General features: G+C 43.6%; 1 long non-coding RNA gene across 1 annotated transcript in view; it reads right to left on the minus strand.

Moving 5' to 3' along the window:
• Positions 1-1,622: 1,622 nt before the first annotated feature.
• LOC310657387 overlaps positions 1,623-19,864 on the minus strand; it is a 38,084-nt gene continuing 19,842 nt past the window's right edge. Inside the window, exons 2-4 of the long non-coding RNA XR_014501732.1 lie at positions 6,274-6,399; positions 5,758-6,011; positions 1,623-2,278 (exon numbers count right to left, since the gene is read on the minus strand). This is a non-coding gene — a long non-coding RNA (uncharacterized lncRNA). The remainder of the gene's footprint in view (positions 2,279-5,757; positions 6,012-6,273; positions 6,400-19,864) is intronic.

Here is a 19,864-nt window from a genome sequence, read left to right on the forward strand (position 1 = left end):
CCCTGCTCCTGCTAACCTAGCAGTTTGAAAGCACGTCAAAGTGCAAGTAAATAAATAGGTACCACTCTGGCGGGAAGTTAAATGACATTTCCGTGTGCTGCTCAGGTTCGCCAGAAGCGGCTTAGTCATGCTGACCACATGACCCGGAAGCTGTACGCCGGCTCCCTTGGCCAATAAAGCGAGATGAGCGCCACAACCTCAGAGTCGGCCACGACTGGACCTAATGGTCAGGGGCCCCTATGCTTTTACCTTAGTTCCCACAGGTATCTTGTTGACCCACTTATGAGAAGAGGATGTTGGACTAGATAGGCTTTTTGTCTGGTCCAGAAGGACTCTTTTTATGTCACCATGTTCAGTGCTGACTGCTCCTTTCTTAGTAGACCTGAGATAAAAGAAACATCAACCCAAGCTGCATTTGTTGTGGATTGTGCAAATGATGTCCTGGTAAAAACAACTGAACTGAATGAACATTATTTTTTCTATACTGGGTTTCAGAATCTTCCAGCTTGTTCAAAGTAACCCCCACCTCCTGGACTGTCTCTATGGTCTGTGCAAACTCTAATGGGATTAAAGGACTTCATGAGTGCGACACATTGTGCAAGACTGGTAGACTAAAGAGAAAAGTGTTTTTCTATTTGATGTCTTGAAAGAGCACATCTCTCAAAGAGGGAGGGAGGCTTCTAATACTAGTGATCTGACCCCTTTCATGTTTTCCAAAAACTAAAGGCAAGCTCCCCTTTCATCGGCCAGAGAAGGGGTGGAGAAGCTATTCATATTTTAAATATTTAAAGGAGCTCTTTTCATACTGAACAGTTTCTTTGTGAAAGGAATCCTTAAGGGTAAATGAAGACCTACATGGATATTTACCTGCTGCTGCATTTTACATAATAAGTGTCATGAGCAATATGGGTATTTTTGGCAGCATTGCTGCTGTGTACTTTAAAATACCCCATTCCTATGAAATTGAGCATGCTTGCCCCATAGTGGCCACATACTAACCCATTTTTGACTATAAGAACTAATTCAAGTGTTTAGAAATAACATATGGTACAGTCAGAATAAGACCATATCATCTCCAAATGCGCTTGTGTGTTCAGACCCAGAGACCTCCCCCCTAAATAAACACACATCTGACTCAAATTTTGGTTTTTGTTTTTGGCAGAATTTATATAGGTATAGGTACCCCTGCCCGTATGGGCCAGTCTTGACAGACTCTAGGGTTGTGCGCTCATCTCACTCTAGAGGCCGGGAGCCAGCGCTGTCCACAGACACTTCCGGGTCACGTGGCCAGCGTGACGAAGCTGCTCTGGCGAGCCAGAGCAGCACATGGAAACGCCGTGCTTTCGAACTGCTAGGTTGGCAGGCGCTGGGACCGAGCAACAGAAGCGCACCCCGCCGCGGGGATTCGAACCGCCGACCCTGCGATCGGCAACCACAACTTTATTGATTACAGAAAGTGAGTGGTTGCATAGGCTCCGGTTCAACTAGCTCCCTGCACCCTTGAGATGGCACTGACCCAGAGCTCTATCATAGGTCAGCCAAGGGTGAACACCTGAGGTAGGTAGAAAGCCCGGGAACAGACTATGTCCACTCCCCAGATGCTCCCATGAACTCAGGCAGGGGCACAACCTGAATCGAGTCCCTGAATTCCTTTAATGGAATACCCTTCACATAGGGATGGCAAGACCATTGTCCGATCCCTATCACCTGAACCAGTGCCTATCCGCAACCTTACAAGTTGTGACGATTTGCTACGTGGCAGGCGAAACCCAAATGGCAACAGCCAATCAGCCAAGTGGGGAAAATTCCTGCCATGCCCCTGTCCCAATGACAGACGACACACGACGGCATAGCAAGGTCAATCGCACAATGTCCTAAATATAGGGAGAGGTGGGTGGGTGTTCCGATGCACGAGCCGAAAGAGGAAGCTCTGGGTCACATGCATAGGCATATATAAGTCTCTCGGCCCGTTCAGACAGCTCCCCATTGGCCAGATTCAACCCAGCAATGAGGGACCTACCAATCAAGTGTTGTGGCTGTTCAATATACCCACACACAACCAAAAGGTCAGTCTCCAGGTCTCACCGCAACACGTGCCCTCTTTGAGGGAGGACATACTTTATCTGTAGAGCTGCACGCAAATGGAAATTGGTCCATTAAGCCAAATGGTTTTGTAGCTCACCAAACTCAGTCTACCCTCACACATTTCCTAACCACTTGTTGTCTTACAGGTGACCAGTGGCATTTCTTGCCAGCTTCCTCCTCCTCAGTTTTGTTCCTGCAAGGAAGAGTAGGATTAGAATTAGTGGGCTCTGCCTGTCATTGGCTCACGCTCCTCTTTTCACTGGCTCCACCTATTCCCTTCTTTCCACCCTATCAGTCCCAGTTGACACCAACCATCACTGCAAATGGCCTACTTGTGGGCAGAAAGGTTAGGGACATCATTCCATAAGATTTTCCCCATAGGAAGGATGTGTGAGACTGTAGTCAAACATGCATGAGTGCTAGTTAGTGCATGAAGGGGTTAAGAAAATAGAACAGGATTCCTAGACTCAGCTAGGTGACATCCCCCTCTTCTCCAATAAGGGTGGAAGTGAAACCTTCTCTTCCTGTTCCCCCTCTCTCTCACTGTGACATGGAATTGACCAAAGAAGAAGTAAGCCTAAGCAAGCTCCAAGCTTTGAACATGTGTTTGGAAGTATCTTCTGTATCAGGCATAGGCAAACTCGGCCCTCCAGATGTTTTGGGACTACAACTCCCATCATCCCTAGCTAGCAGGCCCAGTGGTCAGGGATGATGGGAATTGTAGTCCCAAAACATCTGGAGGGCCGAGTTTGCCGATGCCTGTTCTGTATTTTCTACCCAAGGACATTCTGCCTGTGTTCTCCTTGCTGCTGCTTGGACAAATGCATGAATCTGACCTTTGGAGATTTTGCAAGTAAAGTATTTAAAATTACTTAACAGTGTGTGATCTGTTCATTGCCAGAGGGGTAGAAAGAGGGGAGTTCTGTTTGCAAGCAAACTAAATGGGACATGAAAAGGTTTAACAGCATATATTCCCGCATTATACTGCTGCCTGGGTTTTTTGTGAGCTTCAACTCTGCCATTGGCGGCCCTCTCCTGCTGGGGAGTGAGTTTCGCCTGTGTTTTGAATCCAGGCACCCAGCCAATTCTTTTGTTATTTACCCACGCATGTGGATCACAGGACCGTATATTTTCCTCCCACAGAGGAGCCATTGTTCACAGGGGCAGGACTCACTATTAATTAGTGCAAGGACCTGCACAATAAACCTTCCTATCCCTCTCCTTCCCTGGAACAGATTTTTGGTGGGTGCAGAGAAAGGGACATTAGAAGTCCTTAACTGGATACGACCCTTAGTTTCTCATTTATTTAAATTGAAAATGCTCACATTTGTTTTCGCTGACTTGAGCTCCTTTCAATCTCTTCGCTCTGCTGTGGCAGCATACCTGATTTGCCAGCCACTGTTTTCTGTTCCCAGAATATCCCAGACAGTACAGCATTCTGGCGCATTCTAGGAATGGGCAATGGCGATCGCCACAAAAAAGTGGCAGCCCTGTTGGTGACTGCCATTTCCCACAGAAATACTTCAGAATCATGTGATTGGCAGTTCTGAGAAAATAAAATGACACCTGCTGGGCGACATCTGCCCCCACATTAGCTACTGCCATGGGAGAAAGATAACCATCCCCACCCCTGAGTGGGATGATTAAATTCTTACAGATGGCATTTGTTTGGTACTGAATGAACGTTGAACCAAATGGACCTCATTTGGTTCAGTGTTTCATTCATTAGAAAATCAGTGCATGCCCCTATATAAAACGACTCTCATGTGAACCCAGTATATAATTGACCCGTGCAATGCAATCTGGCTAAAAGCAATTCTTCATTCAGAGTCAGTGAAGATTATGTTATTTTATATATACATATATTTTTTTTTAAAAAAAAGCAAGTTCACAGAAAATGACTCTGTGGTGTAAAGAGAAAAGAAATCTCTGTCGTTGCAGGCTTGGAGCAATGGCTTTATGGTAGGGAAAGAGGCAATATAATGACAGTGTTGCTCTGTGACCATTTTTACAAGGCAAGCCAATGCAAAATGATATCAGGGCAATGCAGGGGACATTGTAAAAACAGAATGTGGAAACCAGAAAAGCGAATCTGTTATAGAAATAACAAAATTGATTCTCACACTAAACAGTATATTGCTTTCATATGTCATACTTTCCGTCCTTCTGGCTTAGATGGAGCCAGACATGTTAAAGTCTCTCTCTTTTTATATTGTTGCTTGAATTGCCTCGCTCAAGGACAGGTAGTTACAATGCCCATGCACAGCGGTAACCTGGCATTTAGAACCGTGTGATATATTTGCCGGTTTTGCTCACTTCAAATTCAATGCATTTGTGAAATAACTAACAATGCAGCGGCTACATTAGCGGCAGATCTCTTTCCCTCCAAAGCAGGCATATTTTCTTTCATCAAATAAAACCCTGTTTTTATGCTCCCTACGAGAGAATACATTCCCAGGTTTGCACAAAAACACACACAAAACGGCCAATGCACACAATCTAAGCTGCAGAAAGCCAAGCATAGCAATTCAGAATGAAGTTAGTTGCACTGAATTAAGGTTGTAGCGTTCAAACTGCATTTGAATTAGGGCACATTATGCAAAGCATTTGCTAATTATGCAAATCAAGTTAAACTCTTTTCCTACTCCAAATCACCTCTTCCCAATGCTGCAAACAGGTAATTGGGGGTAGGTGCTTACATGAAATGTGCTGTTCAACCTCAGGGCCACATTGCCTTCTGAGCATGTGCCTCTGCGCATGCACCCAGGCACCCCTCTCTACCCACGCAAACACAAGGCAATATTAAAATTCGAGGGAACACTCCAGTCTGGCAAAAGCACTCAAGGAGGATGTGAAGAAAGGATGGTGAGAAGTGTAGAGTGTGCCAGAGGAAACAAGGGGTGTGATCTGGGGAGAATCTCAAGGGTAAGATAGTGGCAGAGACTGCCTGGATGAGGAAGAGTGGTAGGGGCCACCCAAGAGCCCCACAGGGAGGTCACAGAAGACAATAACTTAGAGTCACGAGAAAAAGAAAATAATAATAATAATAAAAAATTATTTATACCCCATCCTTCCCGGCCAGGGCTGGGCTCAGGGCAGCAAACACTAAATATAAATTACAATAAAACATAATAGGGAATGTATGAATGAATAAATAAACAGTTAATTAAAATACGGCTTGAAATACAGCATAAAATGCAGCCTCATTTTAGTAAAGGTAAAGGGACTCCTGACCATTAGGTCCAGTTGTGACCGACTCTGGGGTTGCGGAGCTCATCTCGCTTTACTGGCCGAGGGAGCCGGTGTACAGCTTCCGGGTCATGTGGCCAGTATGACTAGACTGCCTCTGGCTAACCAGAGCAGCGCACGGAAACATTGTTTACCTTCCCGGTGGAGCACTTTGACATGCTTTTGAACTCCTAGGTTGGCAGGAGCAAGACCGAGCAACGGAAGCTCACCCCATCACAGGGATTCGAACCTTCTGATCGGCAAGTCCTAGGCTCTGTAGTTTAACCCACAGCGCCACCCGCGTCCCTTAACCATTCTTACTCACCTGCTAATTCAAACCCACCCCCAACCCTCTCAATAATCCTTCTGAGATATCCCAAGGTTTTCTCAAAAATAGCTTGAAAACGGTAAGATTAAATTGGTCAGGAATTGTTCTACAGATACCTTGTATTTTGGGTAGATGTATTTCCCCGAATGCAAACATTTTCCAATTCTGAGTCAGGTTTAATCATCAAGATTAAATGCCAGCATCTTTTCGGTGAGATCTCCCCATCTGCGGAATGGATGGCTTTGACCTTTCTTGCTTCCATCCATTTTGCTAGATCGCCATCTCTTCTCCTTGCATGTTCATCTTAAGCCTGGACTATAAATTATGTATAGCGTATGGCATTATGAGATTTGACCGTTCTGTGATGCACCTTAGGGAAGAAACATGCAGCCTTTTATACACTAAATAGACTGACAAGAGCTAGAAGCTATGAGAGCACCGCTTAACTCAAAATGATAGAGAATAGCAGTAAAACACCAGTAAGGATCAAAAGGCAAGATGCATCTCCAAGCCCAGGACTTTGATTCCCAGCATACTGAGCTCCAGATCAATAAATCAAAAGTTAAATGTTATGAACTGGCATTACAAGGATGGCAGCGGTTAGAGTGGGAGTAAAGATTGAGGTGACTTACCTTTAAACCCCACTGCAGCTGGCAAAGTTTTCACTACAGCATTCTTCTCCATAGGAATGCTGTACTGTACATCCCCCAGTCATTTCAAAGCTGACTTCTTTTGACTTGTCACAACCGTAGCAATTTCTGGGGGAGAAAGAGAGAACTGTGTGCTGTGCTAGTAATCCTACAATAGCCCTGAAAGTAGATTGGTATAATTACCCCCACATTTGAGGGGCAGGCTGGTTTCAGACAGAGAAACAGCAGCTCACTCGGCAAGTTAACAGCTAAGTTGAATTTACATCAGGACCACTGTCTTTATGATAAGAGTTGCTAATCCCTTTTAGGGGGAACCAGTGGAGACATTTGAATTTTGAGAAAATGCCGCGGGCACCAGTTACAAAACGGCTGGCATGGGAGGGGCATGACATAAGGCTGCCACATCCAAAATAACAAAAAAAAAGTGACAGGACCACAAAATGGTGCAGACATGCCCCCAATTGGGGGTGGAGAGGCACCTGCATAAGCCACCACCATGGTCACTGTTATGTACTGAACTTCTTATCCTGGGCCATGTTGTTTAATTAAGTTCGACCTCTGCCAATAAATCTCTTCGGACAGATTTTTTGCTTTATGGCGTCCAGCACACTCCCTCTGCGCGGGCCTCTGTAGGTCGTAAAATCATCAGCAGAATTGCGCAGCGTGCGTGTGATAAGGGAAGAATCCCGAGACGTCAGCTTCTGTTTCTTAAAGTTCTTTATTGCTCCGAAAAACACATATTTACACAGATCAGAACCCATCTGAATGCAACTGCATTTTCTCTGCTCCTTTCTCTGGAGCTGCGCAGTTCAACTAACTGCTTTTGGTTCCCACTGAACACACACTGCGTTCCAGGCGGTTCACGTCACATCCTGGCTGGTAAGCCCTTCCCCTCAGCTCCGAGGCACAGAAGGTTAACCCTTCACTGCTCTCAACAGGCCAGCAGGGGGATACTGTAGATAGTTTTCACTCAGGTCTGCATATGCAAATAAGGAGTTGAAAGTGATGATCAGTGATTGGATAGTTACAGAAAGTTGTTACTGTTGCTTTGTAGTTGAGCTCTATATAAGCAGGTTGGCTGAACCCTTCAGTTCAGTTCTGTTCTGGCCTGTGAATAAACAAGAGCTGTCTGAAGAATTGCTGTGTCGTCTGATATGTTCAACCACAACTTAACAGTCACAATGAGAAATCCTCTTCGTATATCTCTTCTGATCAGAGGGGTGGGGTGCGGGTGGTGCTGTGGTCTAAACCGCTGAACCTCTGGGCTTGCCAATCAGAAGGTCAGCAGTTCAAATCCCCCCAACGGGGTGAGCTCCTGTTGCTCTGTCCCAGCTCCTGCCAACCTAGCAGTTCAAAAGCATGCCAGTGCAAGTAGATAAATAGGTACCACTGCAGTGGGAAGGTAAACGGCGTTTCTGTGCGCTCTGATTTCCATCACGGTGTTCTGTTGTGCCAGAAGCAGTTTAGTCATGCTGGCCACATGACCCAGAAAGCTGTCAGTGGACAAACTCCCTTGGCCTGAAAGCGAGATGAACGCTGCAACCCCATAGTTACCTTTGACTGGACTTATCTGTCCAGCGGTCCTTTACCTCCTTTACCTTATCTTGTTCAGAACAGAGAGGAGAGCAGGCCTCCAGTCCCAGCACTGAATGAAATCTGGGTAAAGGGGGAAGCTTTGTTAACGGCCTCGGCCCAGTATACCTTAAGGAGCTTCTCCACCCCCATCGTTCTGCCCGGACGCTGAGGTCCAGCACCGAGGGCCTTCTGGCGGTTCCCTCATTGTGAGAAGCAAAGCTACAGGGAACCAGGCAGAGGGCCTTCTCGGTCGTGGCGCCCACCCTGTGGAATGCCCTCCCATCAGATGTCAAAGCGATAAACAACTACCTGACATTCAGAAGACATCTTAAGGCAGCCCTGCTCAGGGAAGTTTTTAATCTGTGACATTGTAGTGTATTTTTGGTCTGCGTAGAAGCCGCCCAGAGTGGCTGGGGAAACCCAGCCAGATGGGCGGGGTACAAATAAATTACTATTATTATTATTAGTAGTAGTAGTAGGGGAGAATTGAGCAGAAGCAGCAAACCATCTCTTGTGCATTGTGGCGTTTTGAGGTGATGTTTATGAAGACCCTTCATGGGTGCCATAAGGGACAGCAGTGACTACAGTGGTGCATGTGGGCACCATATTGGTGCTGTATGGGAACCAAAGAAGCTTTTCGTATGCGCTACTGTAACCTTTCCAACCACAGTTTGCCGCTGTTTCGAAATCTAGGAAATCGGTTAGCACTCACTATTATTTGCCCAGAAACTAGTATTGAAAACCAATATCAAACCATAATTTCCAATCCTGATTTTTGGGCAAACTATGGTCGGTAAGCTATGATTTGATGCTTAATACAACCAGTGCTTTTTTTCTTTACAAAAAAATTGTTTAGGGATACTCTCATTCCATATGAGACTCAGGAAACACCATGACAGGAAAGGAAGCCACTGTCAGGAGTAGCAATGGAACTCATGATTCACTAGAGAAAAAAAATTAAAAAATATTATTTTTAGTTTCTTCTCCTGTTAGATTCACAAAATGTATAGGGGCATGCGTACCCCAGGGGGAAAAAGCACTGAATGCAACCAAGAACAGAAAGCAGCTCTCTGCTGCTCATACACATACCACTAAACATTGGTTTAGCGTTACATCTGTTTTTGGTGCAAAACTTTGTTTTAGTGGCGTTAAAGAAAAGATGCACCCTTTGCCAGGTTCAAGCTATTTTGTAGTTTTTGTTTCAAAGCCATTTTCCACTCTGTAGTAAAAATTCAAATGTTGCTGCCTCACACATTTATTTCCATTAGCTTCTTCTTCTTATCATCATAACGAGTGGTACATAAACCTTGGCTTATATTCTGTATGTATAAAGTGCAATGCATATATCCAATAACAAACCTGCAATTAATCCAGAGAGAACTCTCCATTATCATTTTTACCCGGTGCCATGACAAGAAATGCAGAAAGTTAACATTCTTTCCATCCCCTGAAATGCAGTCATGCAACCCGCCTTGAAGCCAGCCATGTGTGCAATCCTGAGGGCAGAGCACATTGTCCTAGCTATTGTAAAACGTACCATTTGGATTGAATTTTAATAAGACATTCAATATATTCCAGGTATGCGGCAGTGTGTGGGAGAGCTATGATTACTGTGAGAATGTCAACTTCAGCTCCCTCTCCCTCTCCCTTCTCTCCTTAGGACTAAAAGAAAAAGTTCTTCGTTGAAATAGCAGTGGAATACATTTTTTTTTTGTGTCTTAAAACAATTTCTTTGGCTTGAATAGTTTTATCTGAAATTTAACACACACACACACACACACACACACACACACACACACACACACTATATGTGTGTATTCTGCTCTTGAAGGCATGCATTCAAATACAAATCCACATATACATAAAAATGGATCGCTAAGTAGTACCAAATATACTCTTACAAGTCAGATCAGAGTAAAAACAGGCTATAATATGCACTGGGAATCTTTTTCAAAAAGCATAGTGTATGGCACATTGAAGATTGCATGGTGATGTTGGGATTCTCCAATTTCTTCGAAGAATGAAGGCCTTGTTTGGGCTATTGGGGAAGGTACCGCAAACAAATGAAATCACAGGCAGGATTTGAGATAGGAGCAGTGGAAGAAAAAGGATAAAGTAACTGTATTAGAGGGATTTGTGTAATGGGTGAGAGTTTGATATATAATGCAGTAAAGGTAAAGGGACCCCTGACCATTAGGTCCAGTCGTGACCGACTCTGGGGTTGTGGCGCTCATCTCGCTTTATTGGCCGAGGGAGCGGGCGTACAGCTCCTGGGTCATGTGGCCAGCATGACTAAGCCACTTCTGGCGAACCAGAGCAGCGCACGGAAATGCCGTTTACCTTCCCGCTGGAAGTATTTATCTACTTGCACTTTGATGTGCTTTCGAACTGCTAGGTTGGCAGGAGCAGGAGGGAGCAATGGGAGCTCACCCCGTCGCAGGGATTTTAACCGCCGACCCTCTGATCGGCAAGCCCTAGGCTTTGTGGTTTAACCCACAGTGCCACCCGCGTCCCATATTTAATGCAATAGAAAGGGTTTAAACAGAAAGATTGTTGGAAGTAGGGGTGGAAAGGCAATACGCTATTTAGTGTAACTATTTAATTTGAAGTCAGTTAGTAGAAAAAAGGAAATTCAATTAAAATTGTTAACCTTAGCGCATTGTAGCCAGAGCTCCCATGACCATAAACACAGAAAGAAGTTGATATGGGTAACTAATAAACTGTGGCCCAGTGCAATATATGTCGGTGACAATATAATCATTATCAACATACAATCCTGCAGAAACTGAGATACACAAAGATGTTTAACTCTTTGATGCAGTACTTTTGATTTTAGCTTTGGCTATGCTCCACTGTTCTGTTTCCAGATGTAGTGACTTAGATCCCCCTAGAAGCTCACTGGCAAGAATCATTCTCTTTTTCGATCCTAAGGTAGGATACTCAGATATATATATACTTTTTATCTTTTATCACAGGTGTCCTCTGTAGCTATTGTTACTAATGGACTGGTCCTCCATACATTTGTCCATAAGAACATAAAAAGATGCTATGCTGGCATTTCATCTTATGCTGAATCTTCAATGTTTTCTGCTTTTTATTCCTCGTCTGTTTTATCATTCAATTCTTGTGTGCTTTCGGATATAAATAGCTGCCGTTTTCATTTTATAGATGCATACACACACACTTACAAAAGTTACTGAACTCTAGCCTATCCTTATTTTATAAAGGAGCCATGATATAGTCAGAGTGAATAAAAATAAAAAACTAGATTTAAAGTGGAAGCCGTATTTCTTCTTTTGAATTACCATCTGCTGTGAATGTCAAATGTTGTCAGGAGCTGCAGTGATCTTCATAGCAATATATTATTTTGAATGCCTATACATTCCTATGCATGCCTAGTCAATCCCATACATAACTATTCAAAGTCCCATTGAGTACAATTGATCTTGTTTCTAGGTAAGTGGATACAGATGGCAGCCTAAGTCTCTGTTTGCATCGGCAACTATTAAAAGCAGCCCTATGAAATAGAGGGAGGGAGAGAGAGAGAGAGATGTAAAGAAATGAGAATTCTATGACATCTTAACATCACCTGTGCCAAGTTCACTAAATATGTGGCAAACTCCCACCCTTGGTTGAGAATTTAGCACTGACTTTTAAATTATTGTCAAAGTTCATGGTGGTTTTTGTTTTTTTAAAAAACATAGTTATTTTATTTTCTCTCAAATTGTCACCACGCATCATTGCTATCAAAGTTGATCTAGAGCAGATTATGAGGCCAATATGGAGATTCCTGCTCATGCTTTTAAAAAAAGCTTTTATAAAGCCTCTTCAAATTCATAAAATTATCAAAGGTTAGATTTTAAAATCCAGTGGAATGCATCATTCATGATTGTTCTTTTCACAAGGAAAGAACAAGGAAGAAATAAGCCAGCTGCAACAGGTCAGAAAATGCCAGAAGAAAGTGCAAAATGAGCGTTAGGGTGGATTGAAGCACATATGAACATCCCTTGTCCGATTGCACAAAGGTTATCTTGATGGCTCATGAAGTTAGAATGCATTGTCAAGAGCAAAGCTATGGCAAAGCTAATGGGATTTTTTTTACTGAGGTGGCAGTCTGTGACATCACAATAAGTTGTGTATGCGAAAGTATTTCAAAACTCAATTAAACTGAAATAACTTTTGTACGAGTGACTCTCTCTTTCTCTCTCTTTTTAAAAAACTTCCATTCTTGCCTGGTAATCAAAATTTATACCCTTGAGTTATGCAGCATATAATGTCAAATCTAAAACAAATCTGAGCAGCTCCTTTTGCAACATGGTGCTTTTCTTCCTGTCAGCACAAGAGAGGCAGAAAGCAAGAATCATCAGCGCCGCTGTCTGTTAAAGGTCAAAATACATTTCATTTCGTACACGATACACTAGTTTGAGGGGGGGGGGGAATCCAGGCTTGTTTATAAACACATATTCTTCAAATCATTTGTTCCTCCCACCCCATTGCTTCTATTATTTTGTACATACATTTGATTGAGCTTTTTAAAAACAAAACAAAACCAACCACCATATTTCTCATGCAATTCAAATTATGGGTTTCTATTTCTGAATATTGTAAGTGCTAATATGTATCTCTGATGCAGCCATACATTTCTTATATGGTAATGACGGCAAATGATTTTAAGTGCACAAAATTTCCAAAATCTGTCGTGTGTGTACCATAAATTAGGGCACCATTCTGTGCTTATTTACTTGGGATTAGGTACGTACAGAATAACATCCTAAATTTTGAAAAGTGCATAATCTACATGCATATTGAGGTTCTGACCTACTAATAAGTTTCAGAGCTGTGGATCAAATGAGTTCGTATTGGAATTTGCAAAGATTCAGCAGGGGACAGCATGGTGGACTTGGTTTTCCAATCCCTGAGTTGCTGCTGTTTACGAAAAGGGAGGTGGGCAAGGTGGCAGAGAGCTTAAGGTAAAGGTAAAAGGACCCCTGACCACTAGGTCCAGTCGTGACCGACTCTGGGGTTGCGGCACTCATCTTGCTTTATTGGCCAAGGGAACTGGCGTACAGCTTCCGGGTCATGTGGCCGGCATGACTAAGCCACTTCTGGCGAACCAGAGCGGCACACGGAAATGCTGTTTAGCTTCCCACCAGAGCAGTACCTATTTATCTACTTGCACTTTGAGGTGCTTTCGAACTGCTAGGTTGGCAGGAGCAGGGACCGAGCAATGGGAGCTCACCCCATCGTGGGGATTCGAACTGCCGACCTTCTGATCAGCAAGCCGTAGGCTCTCTGGTTTAACCCACAATGCCACCCACGTCCCTGGCAGAGAGCTTGGGGTGATGCAAATGCACTGATGCTGCCAATCTGGTACTCCTGCTGGTTTGGTTTCACCACACAGGCCTCCTCATAAGCAACAGTGACTCAGCTTCCTCATGGGTGGGTTGACTCTGCCAGAAGGTGTGGATCAGGTCAGTTTTCATCAGAATTCAAAAAGATTCAGTTCCTCAAGTGCAGATCAAGGGAAGGGGTTGGAGTGTGCATGGTGGTTTCCACAAAGGATGACCTAGATGTAACTACCTTGGGCTTCCTTTTTGGAAAGGAAAAGAAAGGAAAAAGAAAGGAATCGAAAGAAAGAAAAGAAAAATGAAAGAGCCTTCCTCCATTCTTCTAACTCCAGTTTTATGATAAATCAAAGAAAGTTCTAGGCAATGAAATGAGACAGAATAGATTTTATGGGGGTTTTTTCCTCCCGCACTTTTTGCTCTGAAGCAGGTAGTGGTGAGTAAAATATACTGAACAGTTTGAAACCAGGAACAATAACGTGAACTGTTTTCTGAGTTCATCGGTGTCTCAGCCCATTAAACTGGAAGTGTCTGTGCTGTCAACTGAGGTGTGAACAGAGAGATAATTATACTAATTGTGCTGGCTGGGAAAACAGAGCACAAGGGGAGAGACAGAATGATTTGCTTGTACATGACAGATGAGAGGCTCCATTGCACATCAGCTTCCTGGGATCTAAGATGCCATCCTCCGCTCAGAACCAAAGGAAGGTGAAGGCAGAGGGACAGAAAAACAAAGTGGGACGAAAAGAAGCCATATGGCAGGTCACCAGCAGGGCTTGCAACAGCTCTGCAGCTGGGGTCTAATTTGGTGAGCTAATGGAGGCTGTGCAGCCTCAGCAGGGCCAGCACTTCTGTGAGGTAGAGTGAGGCAGTTGCCTCAGGCGGCAAATGCTGAGAGGTGAAAAGTGGCTAGAAATATGTGGTTTGTCCTACAGTTCCTAACCTAGCTTGCTGCCCAAGGCTGTGGTGGGAGACTTAGTTCCATCGCCAGCACTGAAGTAAGAGTCAATTACCAGTCTAGTCAGATTTTCTGCACAGAATGGGAATGCACCATCTTGTCTCAGGCAGCAAATTGGCTTGGGCCATTCCTGACCGGAGTCCTCAAAACTCTTCTACCAGGTTCCCTGAGGTTTAGATCTGTGTGAGGAGGAGCTAAGTGATGGCCCCAGGAAGATTTGGGAGTAGAACCAGGTGAGAGAGGTGAAGCCTAGCTCCGGGGATGGCTTTAACAGAAGATTAGGCAGGCTCATGGATGATTAAACCATCAATGACTGCACGTCAAAATGGCAATGTTCTGCCTCCACTGATGGAGACAATACGCCTCTCATTGCCAGTGGCTTGGAATCCTAAGTGGGAAGAGCATGATTGCACTCAGGTTGGATCAGGTTAGCCAGATTAATTTGCATGCTGTTGGTGGGTTCTTGTTGCTGTCTTGTTAGGCTATGTATGTGGTAAAGGGTAACCATACCGGGGTGCAAGCATCTTCTTCTATTTGTCCCTGTGTCAGTTTCAGTTTGTTGGTTAGTTTTTCTAATAAGGCTGTTTCCCATATTATTTGATACCATTGGTCCATGCTTACTCCTGACAGGTCTCTCCACTGTCTGGCTATGATGCTTCTGGCTGCTGAGAGTAGGTGGGTTATGAGCTCGTTGGGATGTGAGTGGGCATTATTGTCCTGGAAGATGTTCAGTAGGTCCAGTTCTGGGGTGACTTCTAATACTTGCTTAGTTATTTTGCATATTTCTTGTATGATTGATGTCCAGAAGAGTTGGATGTTAGGACATTCCCACCACATGTGGAGGTATGTGCCTGTGGAGGTGCATCCTCTCCAGCATTTTGGTGAGGCTCCTAGGAATATTAGCATTAGTTTCCGTGGTGTTAGGTACCACCTGTAAGTCAATTTCAGAGTGAGTTCTTTTCTCTTCACTGATATGGATTTAAAGGGAGGTTTAGACCACATTCTGGTCCATTGGATGGGGTTAATCTCATAGTCTATGTTGTCCTCCCATTGTTTTTTGATTATGTCTAGGTGGTTTGTGGAATTTTTGTGGTATTTTGTGTACAGGCCATAGCTGACTGGTTCGCATTGTGTGGGCAGGACATTGGACTAGATTGGCCTTTGGTCTGATGGAGAGGGCTTTTGGATGTTCTTATGATGGCACCGAGTAGGTCGAGGGACACAGCTTGGCTGTGTGGAGTTTGGGTGGAGCCAGATAAATGACAGAGTGCAGTTAATAGCAAAAGCTCTAAAGCCAAGGCCCCCCTCTCAACACAGTGCCAAATTTTTCAGGGGGCAATTTTCAGGTGTTTGGCACTGTTTTTGGGTCAGAGAGCAGTACAACTCTTTTGTACTCTGACCATTTGCTTTCTTTGGTGATCCAAAACAAAATGATCAAATTTCATTTTATCTATGGGAAACATATTAAATGCCAACAACTGTCTCAAGAGATGGATTAGAAAAAAACCAGAAAATCTGGGAAACACACCCTTGCCCCCTGAATTTATTCCAGCACATTTCTAATAAGGCTTAAAGAGAAGAGGCTATGTTGGCATCAACAGCCAAGCAAATCAACCTTATTTCCATTTTCAGTCCTTGGAAGGGTTTTGGTAATGGTAGGGAAATCAAATGAGATCAAACTCCAGAAGGGCTCTTGAACCAGGCTGCTTCTTATTATGTCTGTCCAACTTCATTAAAAAAGTATTTCTGTTAATTATTATGAGGACCAGCCAGAGGATGGTAATATAACTGCATCAACAGCTCTGGGTTCAGCATTCCCTCCCCATCTCCTTCTTCTTCCTCTGGCCCCATCCAAGAGAAATCTAGCACCTTTCAGCTGTTGCTGCTCCTTAATACGAAAGCGGATCTTAATACGAAAGCGGATCTAATAACACATTGATTCCTGGTGAGAGAAGGATGTACTTCTGCAGAAGGGTGACTAATAGAAACCAATGTGCTCACTGTGAATTGGCTTGGTGATGCCATCACATAGCAAGTCTCATTGGCTGAATAGCACATATGTGGGATTGTTCTGCTATGTGATACCCAATGAAACTGAGCTATTGCAGCATGAAGAAATACTTTGGATTGGTTTTTAAATTATGCCATTGTTGTTGTTTGGTCGTTTAGCTGTGTCCAACTCTCCGTGACCCCATGGACCAGAGCACGCCAGGCACTCCTGTCTTCCACTGCCTCCCGCAGTTTAGTCAAACTCATGCTGGTAGCTTTGAGAACACTATACAACCATCTCATCCTCTGTCGTCCCTTCTCCTTGTGCCCTCTATCTTCCCCAACATCAGGGTCTTTTCCAGGGAGTCTTCTCTTCTCATGAGGTGGCCAAAGTATTGGAGCCTCAGCTTCAGGATCTGTCCTTCCAGTGAGCACTCAGGGCTGATTTCCTTAAGAATGGATAGGTTTGATCTTCTTGCAGTCCATGGGACTCTCAAGAGTTTCCTCCAGCACCATAATTCAAAAGCATCAATTCTTTGGCGATCAGCCTTCTTTATGGTCCAGCTCTCACTTCCATACATCACTACTGGGAAAACCATAGCTTTTACCATACGGACCTTTGTTGGCCATACAAAACCTTTGTATGCCAATCAGACAGCAAGCAGCACTCCGGAAGTGAAAGAGGTCAAGGGGTATTTTGGCCCCCTGGAAGTACTGTTTGCTGTGAAAATGTCTGCTGGCAGACATTCAGCATGGACCAGATACAAATTACTGATAAGACAGTTTCTACTTGCTAAAACCAGAGTGGGCAACCTGTGTCCCTGCAGATATTGTTGTCTGCTGTGCTCTAGTTCATCACTGAAGCCTACAGAATTCTTTCCATGGAAATGTCAAGGAAAAAAATAAGATGTGTAGAGGCACAAGTTTGTTTGCGAAGAGGAGTTCAATGTTATTGGGTGAGTTATAAGGCAATTCAGAATACTAGAAGACTGGGGGCCAGAACACACTGTGCAACGCTTAAGATTTGAGGCAGGCAAGATCATGACAGAAGATGTTTATGTGTGAATGATAGCAGCAGCAACAAAAAGCTCACATGGGGTTGTCGCCGTCTCCATTTTGGCTCTGTTTAGGGGGACGTGGTCCAGCAGAATTTGCTGGAGGCCAAGGAAAATAATGAATGTTCCTAAGCACACCCCAGTATTAGTTATCTCATGGCAGCCATTCTTTCAGCATGCCGCGGTGAACACTTGTATCACATTTTCAGGAAGACATGCAGAAAACAAGATCTCTGTTTCATGGGTTAGCACTTGCAGGCGACAGGGAATTAGGAGTGTAATGATATCACAAGTGTGTATCTTCTTTTTATGAGGTGTTACTGGGGAGATGCAGAGTTGCTGCTCTCGACAGCATCCACATGTCCCTAGCAGCCTGGCCCTTAAAGCGTGAAATGTTCTTCTCCTCGTCTAGAAAATCAAAGTCAAGATAGAGAACTGCTGTAAAATGTTTCCCAAAATTTACATCCTTCCCTTGTTTGAAGAGCTGCACAAAGATTATCAAAAAGTTTCCCTTGTTGTATTTTCTGGCTTTGTTTTGTTCTCAGCTTTTAGTTATGTGTCCAACTAGTTTTGATGCTATTGCACGCGTGTGAAGCACTAACATGGCCAAAAGCAAGCATTTGATGCTGTCTGGCATTGATTCAGCTGTCAGGAGACAATTTAATGAAACCCAGGGAGCTGTCAGTTACCAATATACATCAGTGGTGTTATTAGTTTAAATGTTAGCTTTCTGCCTTTCAGCAGCAGAGATTCCATTTTGCAGGCTTCTGAGTTTAGGTAGGATCTGGCCAAGATCAAGAAGCAGGTGGAGGTGATGTCTGGAAGTATCCAACAGCTCATAAACCATTAAGAGATTAATATACCAGTAGCTACTAAGTAGGGTGGCGCTGTGGGTTAAACCACAGAGCCTAGGACTTGCCGATCAAAAGGTTGGCAGTTCGAATCCCCACGATGGGGTGAGCTCCCGTTGCTCGGTCCCCGCTCCTGCCAACCTAGCAGTTCGAAAGCACGTCAAAGTGCAAGTAGATAAAGAGGTACCACTCCGGCGGGAAGGTAAGAGGCGCTTCTGTGCACTGCTCTAGTTCACCAGAAGCAGCTTAGTCATGCTGGCCACATGACCTGGAAGCTGTACACCGGCTCCCTCGGCCAATAAAGTGAGATGAGCACCACAACCCCATAGTCGGTCATGACTGGACCTAATGGTGAGGGCTCCCTTTACCTTTGCCTTTAGCTACTAAGTAGCAACATGAAGTGCATCAAGCAAAAAATGATTTAGCTTTGATTTTGAATAGATACCATATGCATGTTTGTTCTTGAAAATTAGACGAGAGCAGATCCACATCTACAAAATATATGGTGTAGGGAAACAGATATAAATTTTACAGCTTGTTATGTAGTAAAAGAAAATATAATGAAAATGTGTTATCAATGGTTTCTCACCCCAGTAAAATTAGCAAAAAAATACAAAGGCATCCAAATCTCTGCTGGAAGTGCAAGAAAGAGATGGGGACATTATACCACATGTGGTGGGGGTGTAAGGTGGTAAGACAATTTTGGAATGAGATACATGAGGAGATCAAAAAGACCCTCAGGAGCTCTATTTCCAAAAAAACACAAAAAAACCCAGAGTCCTACTTACTGAGTTTATTGACAAATGACATACCCAAGGACAAAAGGAATATATTTTCATATATAACCGCAGCTGCAAGAATACTTATGGCAAAATGTTGGAAAACAGGAAAAGTACCACAAATGACAGAATGGCAAGTTAAGATTTGTGAGTTTGCCGAGATGGCAAAAATGACTGCAGCAATCACGGGCTGCTCCAATCAAAAATTCTGTACAGAATGGGAATGCATATGGGAATGCGTGAAGAAATATGGTGTTAAAGCAGAACTCTTAATAGGAAATTGTTAAGAGTGTAAGGACAAAAGAAGTAATTATAATATAACAGTTTTCAAGTTGCTCTATTTTATCAAAGGAACTAATATATATATATATATATATATATATATATATATTATAATGGGAAGATCTCACACACGTGAAGGGAAGCAGTGGGGAGGAGGGGAGGGTTAGGTTGAATTTGGGAAATAAAATAATATATGGGAGAGCAAAGGATATAATAGATTCTTATAGAATAGTAATATATTGTAACCAGAATAGAAGTATAAAAGGGGAAGTAAATGTACTTTTTAGTATTTTCATTATTGTAATAGTTATTATTATTTCTTATCGGTAGAAGGCAATGCTAATTTAGACTTCTTTGTTTTGCTGTCTGCATAAAAAAAAATTAAGCCAATAAGAAAAGAAAAGAAAAAAAATATGGTGTAGGAGAGAGAGGGCTCTCTGTCCTCCTCTTCATCAAATAAACCAAGTGGTCCACCAGGAGAGAGGAGTAACATCTTCCTTGCCCATCCAGAAACAGAGTGGGCTGTTGCAGGAGGGACAAAGCTCTCCATCTTTCCCTGACAGCCAGCAGCTGGCCCTCATCCCATTTGCCTTTGGTCAGTGTTCATTTAGATGCTAGCCCAATTATTTACACTGGATAGTTAGCTTTATTGATACCTGGCACATAAACAAAAATGAATAAATGTTTGATTCATGGAGGTGTTAGATCCTTTCTTGGACATTGTTCCAGTGGGTAAGCC

This window comes from Podarcis tiliguerta (genome assembly GCF_965153285.1).
Source record: "Podarcis tiliguerta genome assembly, chromosome: 9".
NCBI lineage: Eukaryota > Metazoa > Chordata > Lepidosauria > Squamata > Lacertidae > Podarcis > Podarcis tiliguerta.